The following is an 11,368-nucleotide window of genomic DNA, read 5'->3' as shown; positions in this document are numbered from 1 at the left end:
CCTTGGCATGAACTGTTTAGGGAGTTACGCAAAATAAATGCATTTGACACTCTGATTCACCACTCATGAAAGGCAAGGAGTTTAGTGACTCTATACATACTACCTTTGACCATACGTGGAGAACCAAGGAACGTAATGAAGTTGGTTGGTTGTTCCTAAGTTCGGTGGACAAAGTGATGAAAGAAAATTATGAACTCAGGGATTCTGTCTTCCAGCTTCAGAAGCAGATACTGAGCCTCAAATCTGCTAAGATTGCCCTGAGTGAGAGTCTTATCTCCTGTAGAGAAAGAGCTAAAATTGTGGAAAAACAGACACAAGCTCTTATCATGCAAGTGGCGGACCTACAATGAAAGATGCATGCACAGCCTCACCAGGGGTCTCCTGTTAAAGTAAGAGTATTGATTGGAGAGGAGTGGGACCTGGAAAGTTGGAATGGGGACGAGTGGGAGGATGCTGATGAAGCTGGAGACATTGAGGTTGTAAACTCTGAAACATTTTTTGCCAGAAGGAAAAGCTTTCACATCCCCAGTAGTGGCAACATCTCCTCCCTGATCCAGGCTGCCATCAGTCTTTCCAACTTTGTCTGAGGTGATAAACCCTGTGCTTCCTGAGGCAACAGTGATGGCCTCCCCTGAGGCAGTTTCCAGGCAAGATAATATTGATTCTCCTCAGGAGTCACCCCCAACACCTCTGTTTGCTTCTAGACCTATAACTAGACTAAAGTCCCGGCATATTGATCCTCCTCAGGAGCCACACCTAACACCTCTGTTTGCTTCTAGACCTATGACTAGACTAAAGTCCTGGCAGGCCCCTTGATGTGAGGTTCAGCGTGTGACCCATTAGGAGGTGCACTACACTCAAAAAGAAATGTTTGTGTTCTCTAACTTATATAAGCAGAAATCTGGAGAAAAGGCATGGGAATGGACACTAAGGGTATGGGATAACGGTGGAAGAGACATAGAGTTGGATCAGGCTGAATTTATTGATCTGGGCCCCCTAAGTAGGGACTCTGCTTTTAGTGTTGCAGCTTGGGGAGTCAAAAAAGATTCTAATCATTTATTTGCTTGTTTAGCTGAAAAATGCATTAAAAGGTGGCCCACTGTGAGTGAACTGGAAATGCCTTATCTCCCTTGGTTTAATGTAGAAGAAGGAATCCAAAGTCTTGGGAAGATTGGGATGGTGGAGTGGATTAGTCACTTTAGACCTACTTATCCCAGCTAGAAGGGGCCAGAAGATATAGCCTTGACAAATGCTTTGTGAAATAGACTTGTGAGAGCAGCACCAGCATCTTTGAAGATCCCTGTAATTGCTCTTCTCTGTATGTCAGATCTAATGGTGGGAACCACAGTTACTCAACTACAAAATATAAATACAATGGGAATAATTGGATCCCAAGGTGGCAGGGGCCAAGTGGTGGCACTCAGCCATCAAAGGCAAGGTGGGTGTAGCTACTGTAATGAACAGCAGAGGCAAAGCAGCAATCAGAATAGTCTGACGTGTGTAGAGCTCTGGTATTGCCTAATTAAGCACAGTGTTCCTAGAAGTGAAATTGATAGGAAGCCTACTGCATTCCTACTTAATTTATACAAGCAAAAAATATGTAGGTCAAATGGACAAAACACTAATTTGAATTATAAAGAAAGGGAATCATAGCCCCTCAATCAATTTCCAGACTTGAGCCAGTTTACAGACTCAGGACCCCTTGAGTGAAGGGGAGACTTGGTCCCTTTGAGGAAGGATCCCACTACATTACTGATAATTTATGCAATGAGTCTTTCCCCTATCCTTCCCCAAGGAGACCTCCAGCCTTTTATCATGGTAATTGTGTACTGGGGAAAAGGAAATGAACAGACATTTTGGGGAATGCTGGACACTTTCTCTGAGCTGATGTTCATTCCAGGGGACCCAAATATCATTGTGGTCCTCCAGTTAAAGTAGGGGCTTATGGAGGTCAGGTAATTAATGGAGTTTTAGCCCAGGTCTGACATACAGTGGGCCCAGTGGGTCCCCAGACTTATCGTGTGGTCGTTTCCCCAGTGCCAGAATGCATAGTTGGCATAGACATATGTAGCAGCTTGCAGAACACCCACATTGGCTTCTTGACTGGTAGGGTGAGGGCTATTATGGTGGGAAAGGCCAAATGGAAGCCATTAGAGCTGCCTCTACCTAGAAAAATAGTAAATCAAAAACAATATTGCATTCCTGGAGAAATTGTGGACATTACTGCCACCATCACAGACTTGAAAAATGTAGGGGTGTTGATTCCCACCACATACTCATTCAACTCTCCCATTTGGCCTGTGTAGAAGACAGATGGATCTTGGAGAATGCCATTGGATTACTGTAAGCTTAATCAAGTGGTGACTCCAATTGCAACTGCTGTACCAGAAGTGGTTTCATTGCTTGAGCAAATTAAGCCATCTCCTGGTACCTGGTATGCAGCCATTGACTTGGCAAATGCCTTTTTCTCCATTTCTGTCCATAAGGCTCACCAGAACCCATTTGTCTTCAGCTGGCAAGGCCAGGAATATACCTTTACTGTCCTACCTCAGGGGTATATTAACTCTTCAGCTTTGTGTCATAATCTTATTCAGAGAGATCTTGATTGCTTTTTGCTTCCACTAGTTCATTACATTGATAACATTATGCTGATTGGATCCAGTGAGCAAGAAGTAGCAAATGCACTGGACTTATTGGTGAGACATTTGCATGCCAGAGGATGGGAAATAAATCTGACTAAAATTCAGGGAACTTCTACCTCAGTAAAATTTCTAGGAGTCTAGTGGTGTGGGGACTATTGAGGTATTCCTTCTAAGGTGAAGGGTAAGTTGCTGCATTTATCCCCTCCTACAACCAAGAAAGAGTCACAATGCCTAATGGGCCGATTTGGATTTTGGAGGCAACACATTTCTCATCTGGGTGTGTTATTCTGACCCATTTATTGAGTGACTCGAAAGGCTGCCAGTTTTTAGTGGAGTCCAGAACAGGAGAAGGCTCTGCAATAGGTCCAGTCTGCTGTGAAAGCTGCTCTGTCACATAGGCCATATGACCCAGCAGATCCAATGGTGCTTGAGGTGTCAGTGGCAGATAGGGATGCTATTTGGAGTCTTTGGCAGCCCCCCATATGTGAATCACAGTGGAGACCTCTAGGGTTTTGGAGCAAGGCCCTGCCATCTTCTGCAGATAATGACTCTCCTTTTGAGAGACAACTCTTGGCCTGTTACTGGACTTTGATGGAAACTGAACGTTTGACTATGGACGACCTGAACTGTCTATCATGAACTGGATGCTTTCTGACCCATCTATCCACAAAGTGGGTCATGCATAGCAGCGTTTTATTGTCAGATGAAAGTGGTATATATGTGATCAGACTTAAGGAGGTCCTGAAGGCACAAGTAAGTTACATGAGGAAGTGGCTCAAATGCCCATGGTCTCTACTCCTGCCACCCTGTCTTCTCTCCCGCAGCCTGCACTGTTGGCCTCATGGGGAGTTCCCTATGATCAGTTGACAGAGGAAGAGAAGACTAGGGCCTGGTTCACAGATGGTTCTGCACGATATGCAAGTACCACCCGAAAGTGGACAGCTGCAGCACTACAGCCCCTTTCTAGGACATCCCTGAAGGACAGCAGTGAAGCAAAATCTTCCCAGTGGGCAGAACTCTGAGCAGTGTACCTGGTTGTGAACTTTGCACAGAAGGAGAAATGGCCAGATGTGCGATTATGTAATGATTCATGGGCTGTACCCAATGGTTTTGCTGGATGGTCAGGGACTTGGAAGAAGCATGATTGGAAAATTGATGACAAAGAAAATTGGGAAAGAGGTATGTGGATGGACCTCTCTGAGTGGTCAAATAGTGTGAAGATATTTGTATCCCAAATATCTCCTCTGCTGATGGAGTGACATCAGCATAGGAGGATTTCTGTAATCAAGTGGTTAAAATGACCCATTCTGTGGACACCACTCACCCTCTTGCCCCAGCCACCCCTGACATTGCCCAATGGGCCCATGAACAAAGTGGCCATGGTGGCAGGGATGGAGGTTATGCATGGGCTCAGTAACATGGTCTTCCACTCACCAAGGCTGATCTGACTATGGACACTGCTGAGTGCCCAATTTGCCAGCAGCAGAGACCAACACTGAGCCCTCAATATGGCACCATTCCTCGGGGTAATCTCTGCCAGCTACCTGGTGGCAGGTTGATTGTATTGGACCTCTTCCATCATGGAAAGGGCAGTGGTTTTTCCTTACTGTAATAGACACTTACTCTGGATATGGGTTTGCCTATTCTTCACACAATGTTTCTGCCAAGACTACCATCCATGGACTCATGGAATGCCTTATCCACTGTCATGTTATTCCACATAACATTGCATCTGACCGAGGCACTCACTTTGTGGCTAAAGAAGAGCAGCAGTGGGCTCATGCTCATGGAATTCACTAGTCCTACCATATTTCCCATCATCCCAAAGCAGCTGGTTTGACAGAACAGTGGAATGGCCTTTTGAAGTCATAATTACAATGCCAACTAGGTGACAATACTTTGCAGGGCTGGGGCAAATTCTCCAGAAGGCTGTGTATGCTGTGAATCAGTGTCCAGTATAAAGTACTTTTTTTCCCAAGGCCAGGATTCCCAGGTCCAGGAATCAAGGGGTGGAAGTGGAAGTGGCACCATTTACCATCACTCCTAGTGATCAGCTAGCAAAATGTTTGCTTCTTGTTCACACGACATTACTTTCTGCTGTCCTAGAGGTCTCAGTTCCAGAGGGAGGAATTAAGCCACTGGGAGACACAACAACAATTCTGTTAAACTGGAAGTTAAGATTGCCACCTGGACACTTTGGGCTTCTCCTACCTTTAAGTCAACAGGCTAAGAAGGAAGTTACAGTGTTGGCTCAGGTGATTGACCTGGACTATCAAGATGAAATTAGTCTGCTACTCCACAATGGAGGAAAGGAAGAATGTGCATGGAATACAGGAGGTCCATTAGGTCATCTCTTAGTACAACCATGCCCTGTGATTAATGTCAATGTGAAACTACAACAGCCCAATCCAGGCAGGACTACACATGACCTAGACCTTTCAGGAATGAAGGTTTGGGTTATTCCACCAGGAGAGCAACCACGACCTGATGAGATGCTTTCTGAAGGCAAAGGGAATACAGAATGGGTAGTAGAAGAAGGTAGTCATCAATACCAGCTACAATCACGTGACCAGCTGCAGAAATGTAGGCTGTAATTGTCACATGTATTTCCTCCTTATTTTACTAAAAACATGCTTGTTCATGTATACACTTGTATTAAGAAAGTATCTTTATTTCCTTTTTCCTTTATCATGTGACATAAGATTTATTGACTTCATATCAGCATTTAAGTATTGTTAACTTTATGTAATAGTATTTGGGTTGGGGATTGGTGTGTTTCTTTTTGTATGAAGGATGGTTGTATTATGTTAGGTGTAATTATGATCTTATTATTGTCTTTATTTGAAGATTATGTATGATCTCTTGAGATGTGCATGGGTTCAAGCTGACAAGGGGTGAACTTGTAATAGTGAATACTGAGTGTCAACTTGATTGTATTGAAGGATACAATGTATTAATCCTGGGTGTGAGGGTGTTGCCAAAAGAGATTAACATTTGAGTCAGTGGGCTGGGGAAGGCAGATCTGCCCTTAGTGGGTGGGGACGATCTAATTAGCTGCCTGTGAATATAAAGCAGGCAGAAAAACATGAAAAGGAGAGACTGGCCTAGCTTCCCAGCCTACATCTTTCTCCTGTGCTGAATATTTCCTGCCCTGGAACACTGGACTCCGAGTTCCTCAGTTTTGGGACTCAGGCTGGTTGTCCTTGTACCAGCGCTTTCAGACAGCCTATTATGGGAACTTGTGATCGTGTAAGTTAATACTTAATAAACTCCTATATATATGTATTATTAGTTCTGTCCCTCTAGAGAATGCTGACTAATTCAGGGTCTATCTTTGTTTTTAGCTTTAATATTTGCTTTATATATCTGGGTGCTCCAGTGTTGGATGCATATATATTTATACTTTTTCTATTTTCTATTTTTATTTTTTAGAGATGAGGTCTTGCTCTGTTGCTCAGGCTGGGGTGCAGTGACATGATCACAGCTCCCTGCAGCCTATCTCTCAGGCTCAATCAATCCTCCTACCTCAGCCTCCTCAGTAGCTTAGACCAGAGGTACCTGCCACCACACCTAGCTAATTATAAACACATTTTGTAAAAACAGGCTCTTGCTATGTTGCCCAGGCTGGTCTTGAACTCCTAGACTCGAGCAATTCCCCCCAACCTCAGCTCCCCAAAGTGCTGGCATTATAGGCATGAGCCACTGCACCCAGTCACAATTTTTATATCCTCTTACTGATTTGATTCTTTTTTCATTATATAATGACTCTGTCTCTTTTTATAGTTTTACCTTGAAATCTGTTTTCGTCTGATATAATTAGATACTTGTTGTCTTTTTTTCTTTCTATTTGCGTAAAATATCTTTTTCCATTCCTTTACTCTCAGTCTATGTGTGTATTTATACATGAAGTGTGTTTCTTGTAGACAACAGATTGTGGTGTCTTATTTTCTCATCCATGCAGCCACTCCATATCTTTTAATTGAAGTATTTACTACATTTATGTTCAATATTATTGCTGATAAGTAAGGACTTACCCCTGCCACTTTATTACTTGTTCTCTGATCTTTTTTTTCTTCTCTCTTTCCTGTCTTCCTTTGTGGAGGTGGTTTTCTCTGATGGTATGTTCTAATTTTTTTTTTTTTATTTCTAATGTGCCTGTTGTAGAGTTTTTGTTTTGAGATTAGCATAAGACTTGCCAATAATATCTTATAATCTATTATTTTAAACTGATGACAACTTAGCTCTGATTGTAAAGACAAACTAACAAAAAAGCAGAGAGAGAACTAATACAAACTTTACATTTTAAATTCATCCCCCCCCTCACTTTTTAACTTTTTGGTGGCTTTATTTATATCTTATTATAGTGTCTATGGCTTGAAAAGTTGTTGTAGTTATTAATTTTTATAAGTTCATATTTTAGTCTTGTTGCTCATGAGAGTTTCCTCACCACAATTGCAATACTATAATATTGTGTGTTTGTATGTGTACTTACTGCTACCAGTGAGTTTTGTACTTTCAGATGATTTCTTATTTCTCATTAGCATTCTTTTATTTCAGATTGAAGGACCCCCTGTAGCATTTCTTGTAGGACAGGTCTGATGTTGATGAAATCCCTCAGCTTTTGTTTGTCTGGGAAAATCTTTATTTCTCCTTCATGCTTGAGGATGATTTTCATTGGATATACTATTCTAGGTTAAAAGATTTTTTTTTCCTTCAGCACTTTAAGCATTTTATGCCACTCTCTTCTGGCCTGCATGGCTTCCACTGAGTAATCTACTGCCAAATGTATTAGAGCTCTTTTGTATGTTGTTTTTTTATCTTGCTGCTTTAGGATCCTTTCTTTATCCTTAATTTTTGGGAGTTTGCTCATTAAATGTCTTGAGTTAGTGTTATTTGAGTTAAACCTGCTTGATGTTCTATAATCCTCCTGTACTTGAATATCAGTGTCTTTCTTTAGTTTTAGACAATTTTAAAATCATTATCCCTTTAAATACACTTTCTACCCTGATTTCTCTCTCTAACTCCTCTTGAAGGCCACTAAATCTTAGATATGCCCTTTTGAGCCTATTTTCTAGGTCTTGTAAGTATGCTTCATTCTTTCTTATTTGTTTTTCTTTTGTCTCTATCGACTGTTCAAATGGTCTGTTTTCAACCTCACTAATTCTTTCTTCTCCCTGATTAATTATGTTGTTGAGGGACTCTGATGCATTTTCAGTATGTCAACTAAGTGTGTTAGCTTCAGAATTTCTGCTTGATATTTGAAAATCATTTCAATCTCCTGTTAAATTTATCTGATAGGATTCTGAATTTCTTCTTTGTGTTATATTAGATTTAATTGAGCTTCCTCAAAACAGCTATTTTGTGTTCTCTGTCCAAAAAGTTACATATTTCTGTCACTCCAGGACTGGTCACTGGTGCCTTATTTCGTTTGTTTGGTGAGGTCACGTCTTCTTGGATGATCTTGTTGCTTGTGTATGTTTGTTGATGCCTGGGCATTGAAGAGTTAGGTATTTATTGCAGTCTTCACAGTCTGGGCTTTCTTGTACTCATCCTTCTTAGGAAGGTTTTCCAAGTATTCAAAGGGAATTGAGTGTTGTGATCTAAATCTTTGGTCACTGCAGCCATGTCTACATTAGGGCACACCTCAAGCCAAGTAATGCTATGACACTTGCAGACTCGTAGAGGTACTGCCTTAGGTCTTGGATAATAATACGGTTTGACTGTGTCCCCACTCAAATCTCGTATTGAATTGTAACTCCCACAATTCCCACGTGTTGTGGGAGGAACCGAGTGGGTGGTAATTGAATTATGGGGGCAGATCTTTCCCAAGCTGTTCTTGTGATAGTGAATAAGTCTCAGGAAAGCTGATGGTTTTAAAAATGGGAGTTTCCCTGCACAAGCTCTCTCTTGCCTGCCACCATCCATGTAAGACGCGACTTGCTTCTCCTTGTGTTCCACTATGATTGTGAGGCCTCCCTAGCCATGTGGAACTGTAAGTCCATTAAACCTCTTTTTCTTCCCAGTTCAGGTCTGTCTTTATCAGCAGTCTGAAAACGGACTATAATACAGTAAATTGGTACCAGTAGAGTGAGGTGTTGCTGGAAAGATACCCAAAAATGTGGAAGCAACTTTGGAACTGGGTGACAGGAAGAGGTTGGAACAGTTTGGAGGGCTCAGAGTAAGATAGGAAAATGTGAGAATGTTTGGAACTTCCTAGAAACTTGTTGAATGGCTTTGCCCAAAATGCTGATAGTGATATGGACAATAAAGTCCAGGCTGATTTGGTCTCAGACATAAAAAGTGAAGATCTGTCGGGAACTGGAGCAAAGGTGACTTTTGTTATATTTTAGCAAAGAGACTGGTGGCATTTTGCCACTGCCCTAGAGATTTTTGTAACTTTGAACTTGAGAGAGATGATTTAGGGTATCTGGCAGAAGAAATTTCTAAACAGCGAAGCATTCAAGAGGTGACTTGGGTGCTGTTAAAGATTCAGTTATATAAGGGAAACAGAGTATAAAAGTTGGGAAAATTTGCAGCCTGACAATGTGACAGAAAGGAAAATTCCGTTTTCTGAAGAGAAATGCAAGCTGACTGCAGAAATTTGTGGAAATAATGAGGAACTGAATATTAATCCCCAAGACAATGGGACAAATGTCTCCAGGGCATGTCAGCGGTCTTCACAGCAGCCCCTCCCATCAGAGGGCCAAGGGCAGAGGAGGAAAAAAGGGTTTCATGTACTGGGACCTGGGTCCCCCTACTGTGTGCAGCCAAGGGACTTGGTGCCCTTTATCTCAACCATTCTAGCCATGGCTGAAAGGGACCAAGGCACTCCTCAGGCCATGGCTTCAGAGAGAACAAGCTCCAAGCCTTGGCAGATTCCATGTGGTTTTGAGCCTACCAGTGCACAGAAGTCAAGAACTAGGGTTTGGGAACTTCTTCCTATATTTCAGAGGATGTATGGAAATGCATGGATGTCCAGGCAGAAGTTTGCTGCAGGAGCAGGGCTCTCATGGAGAACCTCTGCTAGGGCAGTAGGGAGGGAAAATGTGGGATTGGAGCTCCCACACAGAGAGCCCCTACTGGGGCACCACCTAGTGGAGCAGTGAGAAGATGGTCATCATCCTGCAGACCCTAGAATGGTAGATCCACATACAGCTTGCACTCTTGTACCTGGAAAAGCCACAGACACTCAAAGCAGCCAAGAAGGAGGCTATACTCTGCAAAACCACAGGGGTGGAGCTGCCCAAGACCATGGAACCCACCTCTTGCATCTGTGTGACCTGGATGTGAAACATGGAGTCAAAGGAGATCATTTTTGAGCTTTAAAATTTGACAGTCCTGCTGGATTTTAGACTTACATGGCGTCTGCAGCCCTTTTGTTTTTGCCAATTTCTCCCATTTGGAGTAGCTGTATTTACCCAATACCTGTACCTCCATTGTATCTAGGAAGTAACTAGCTTACTTTTGATTTTACAGGCTCATAGGCAGAAGGAACTTGCCTTGTCTCAGATGAGACTTTGGACTGCAGATTTTTGAGTTAATACTGAAATGAGTTAAGAGTTTGGGGGACTGTTAGGAAGGCATGATTGTTTTGAAATGTGAGGACATGAGATTTTGGAGGGGCCAGGAGTGGAATGATATGATTTGGCTGTGTCCCCACCAAAATCTCATCTTGAATTGTAACTCCCACAATTACCATGTGTTGTGGGAGGAACCCAGTGGGAGGTAATTGAATTATGGGGGCAGGTCTTTTCTACATTGTTCTCGTGATAGTGAATAAGTCTCACAAGATTTGATGGTTTTAAAAAATGGGAGTTTCCCTGCACAAGCTCTCCCTTGCCTGCCACCATCCGTGTAAGATGTGACTTGTTCCTCCTTGCCTTTCACTATGACTGTGAGGCCTCTGTAGCCTGTGGAAATGTAAGTTCGTTAAACCTCTTTTTTCTTCCCAGTTTAGGTATGTCTTTATCAGCAGCATGAGAATGGACTAATACAGATAAGATCAGGGAGAATTCTCTGGATTGCCAGGCAGAGACTCTTATTCTCTTACCTTACTTTCCCCCAAACAAATGAAGTCTCTCTTTCTATATTTAGCTGCCTGGACCTGGGAGAGTATTGATGCAAGAGACCCTGTGGCCTCCACCACTGGGACTGCACCAGGTTAGACCAAAACTAAGTATAGCATTGTGTCTTGCTGAAGGCCTGAGGCAACCACTGCCTGGTCCCTGCCAGTGTTCACTCACGGCCCAAGGGCTCTTCAGTTAGCATTTGGTGAATCCAGTCAGGCTTGTGTCGTATCCTTCAGTGCAGTGATCTCCCCCATGACCCAGGGTGGGTCCCAGAATACTGTCTGGGAGTGAGGGCTTGGAGATGGGAACCAGGGCCTGGAATCAGGAATGTTAGGAATCTACTTGGTGTTCTATTCTACTGTGGCTCAGCTGGCACCAAAGCCATAAAACAAAGTCCTTACCACTATTCCTTCTCCTTTCCTCATGCAAAAAGAGTCTTGCCCTGTGGCTACCACCACACCAGCCAGTGGCTCTTACTGCCTAGATGCTGTTGATGTTCATTCAAGGCTCATGGGCTTTTCAATTCACTTATGATGAATGTTACCAGGCCTAGGTCTCTCCCCTCTGGCCCAAGGTGGGTCTAGAAATACTGTCCAGCAGCCACAGCCTGGAATCAGGAACCCCAGGGGTCTGTTTAATGCTCTATCCCATGGTGGC

Source organism: Rhinopithecus roxellana, chromosome 12 (assembly GCF_007565055.1).
Source record: "Rhinopithecus roxellana isolate Shanxi Qingling chromosome 12, ASM756505v1, whole genome shotgun sequence".
In the NCBI taxonomy this organism is placed as follows: Eukaryota; Metazoa; Chordata; class Mammalia; order Primates; family Cercopithecidae; genus Rhinopithecus; species Rhinopithecus roxellana.
This window is presented reverse-complemented; position numbering follows the sequence as displayed.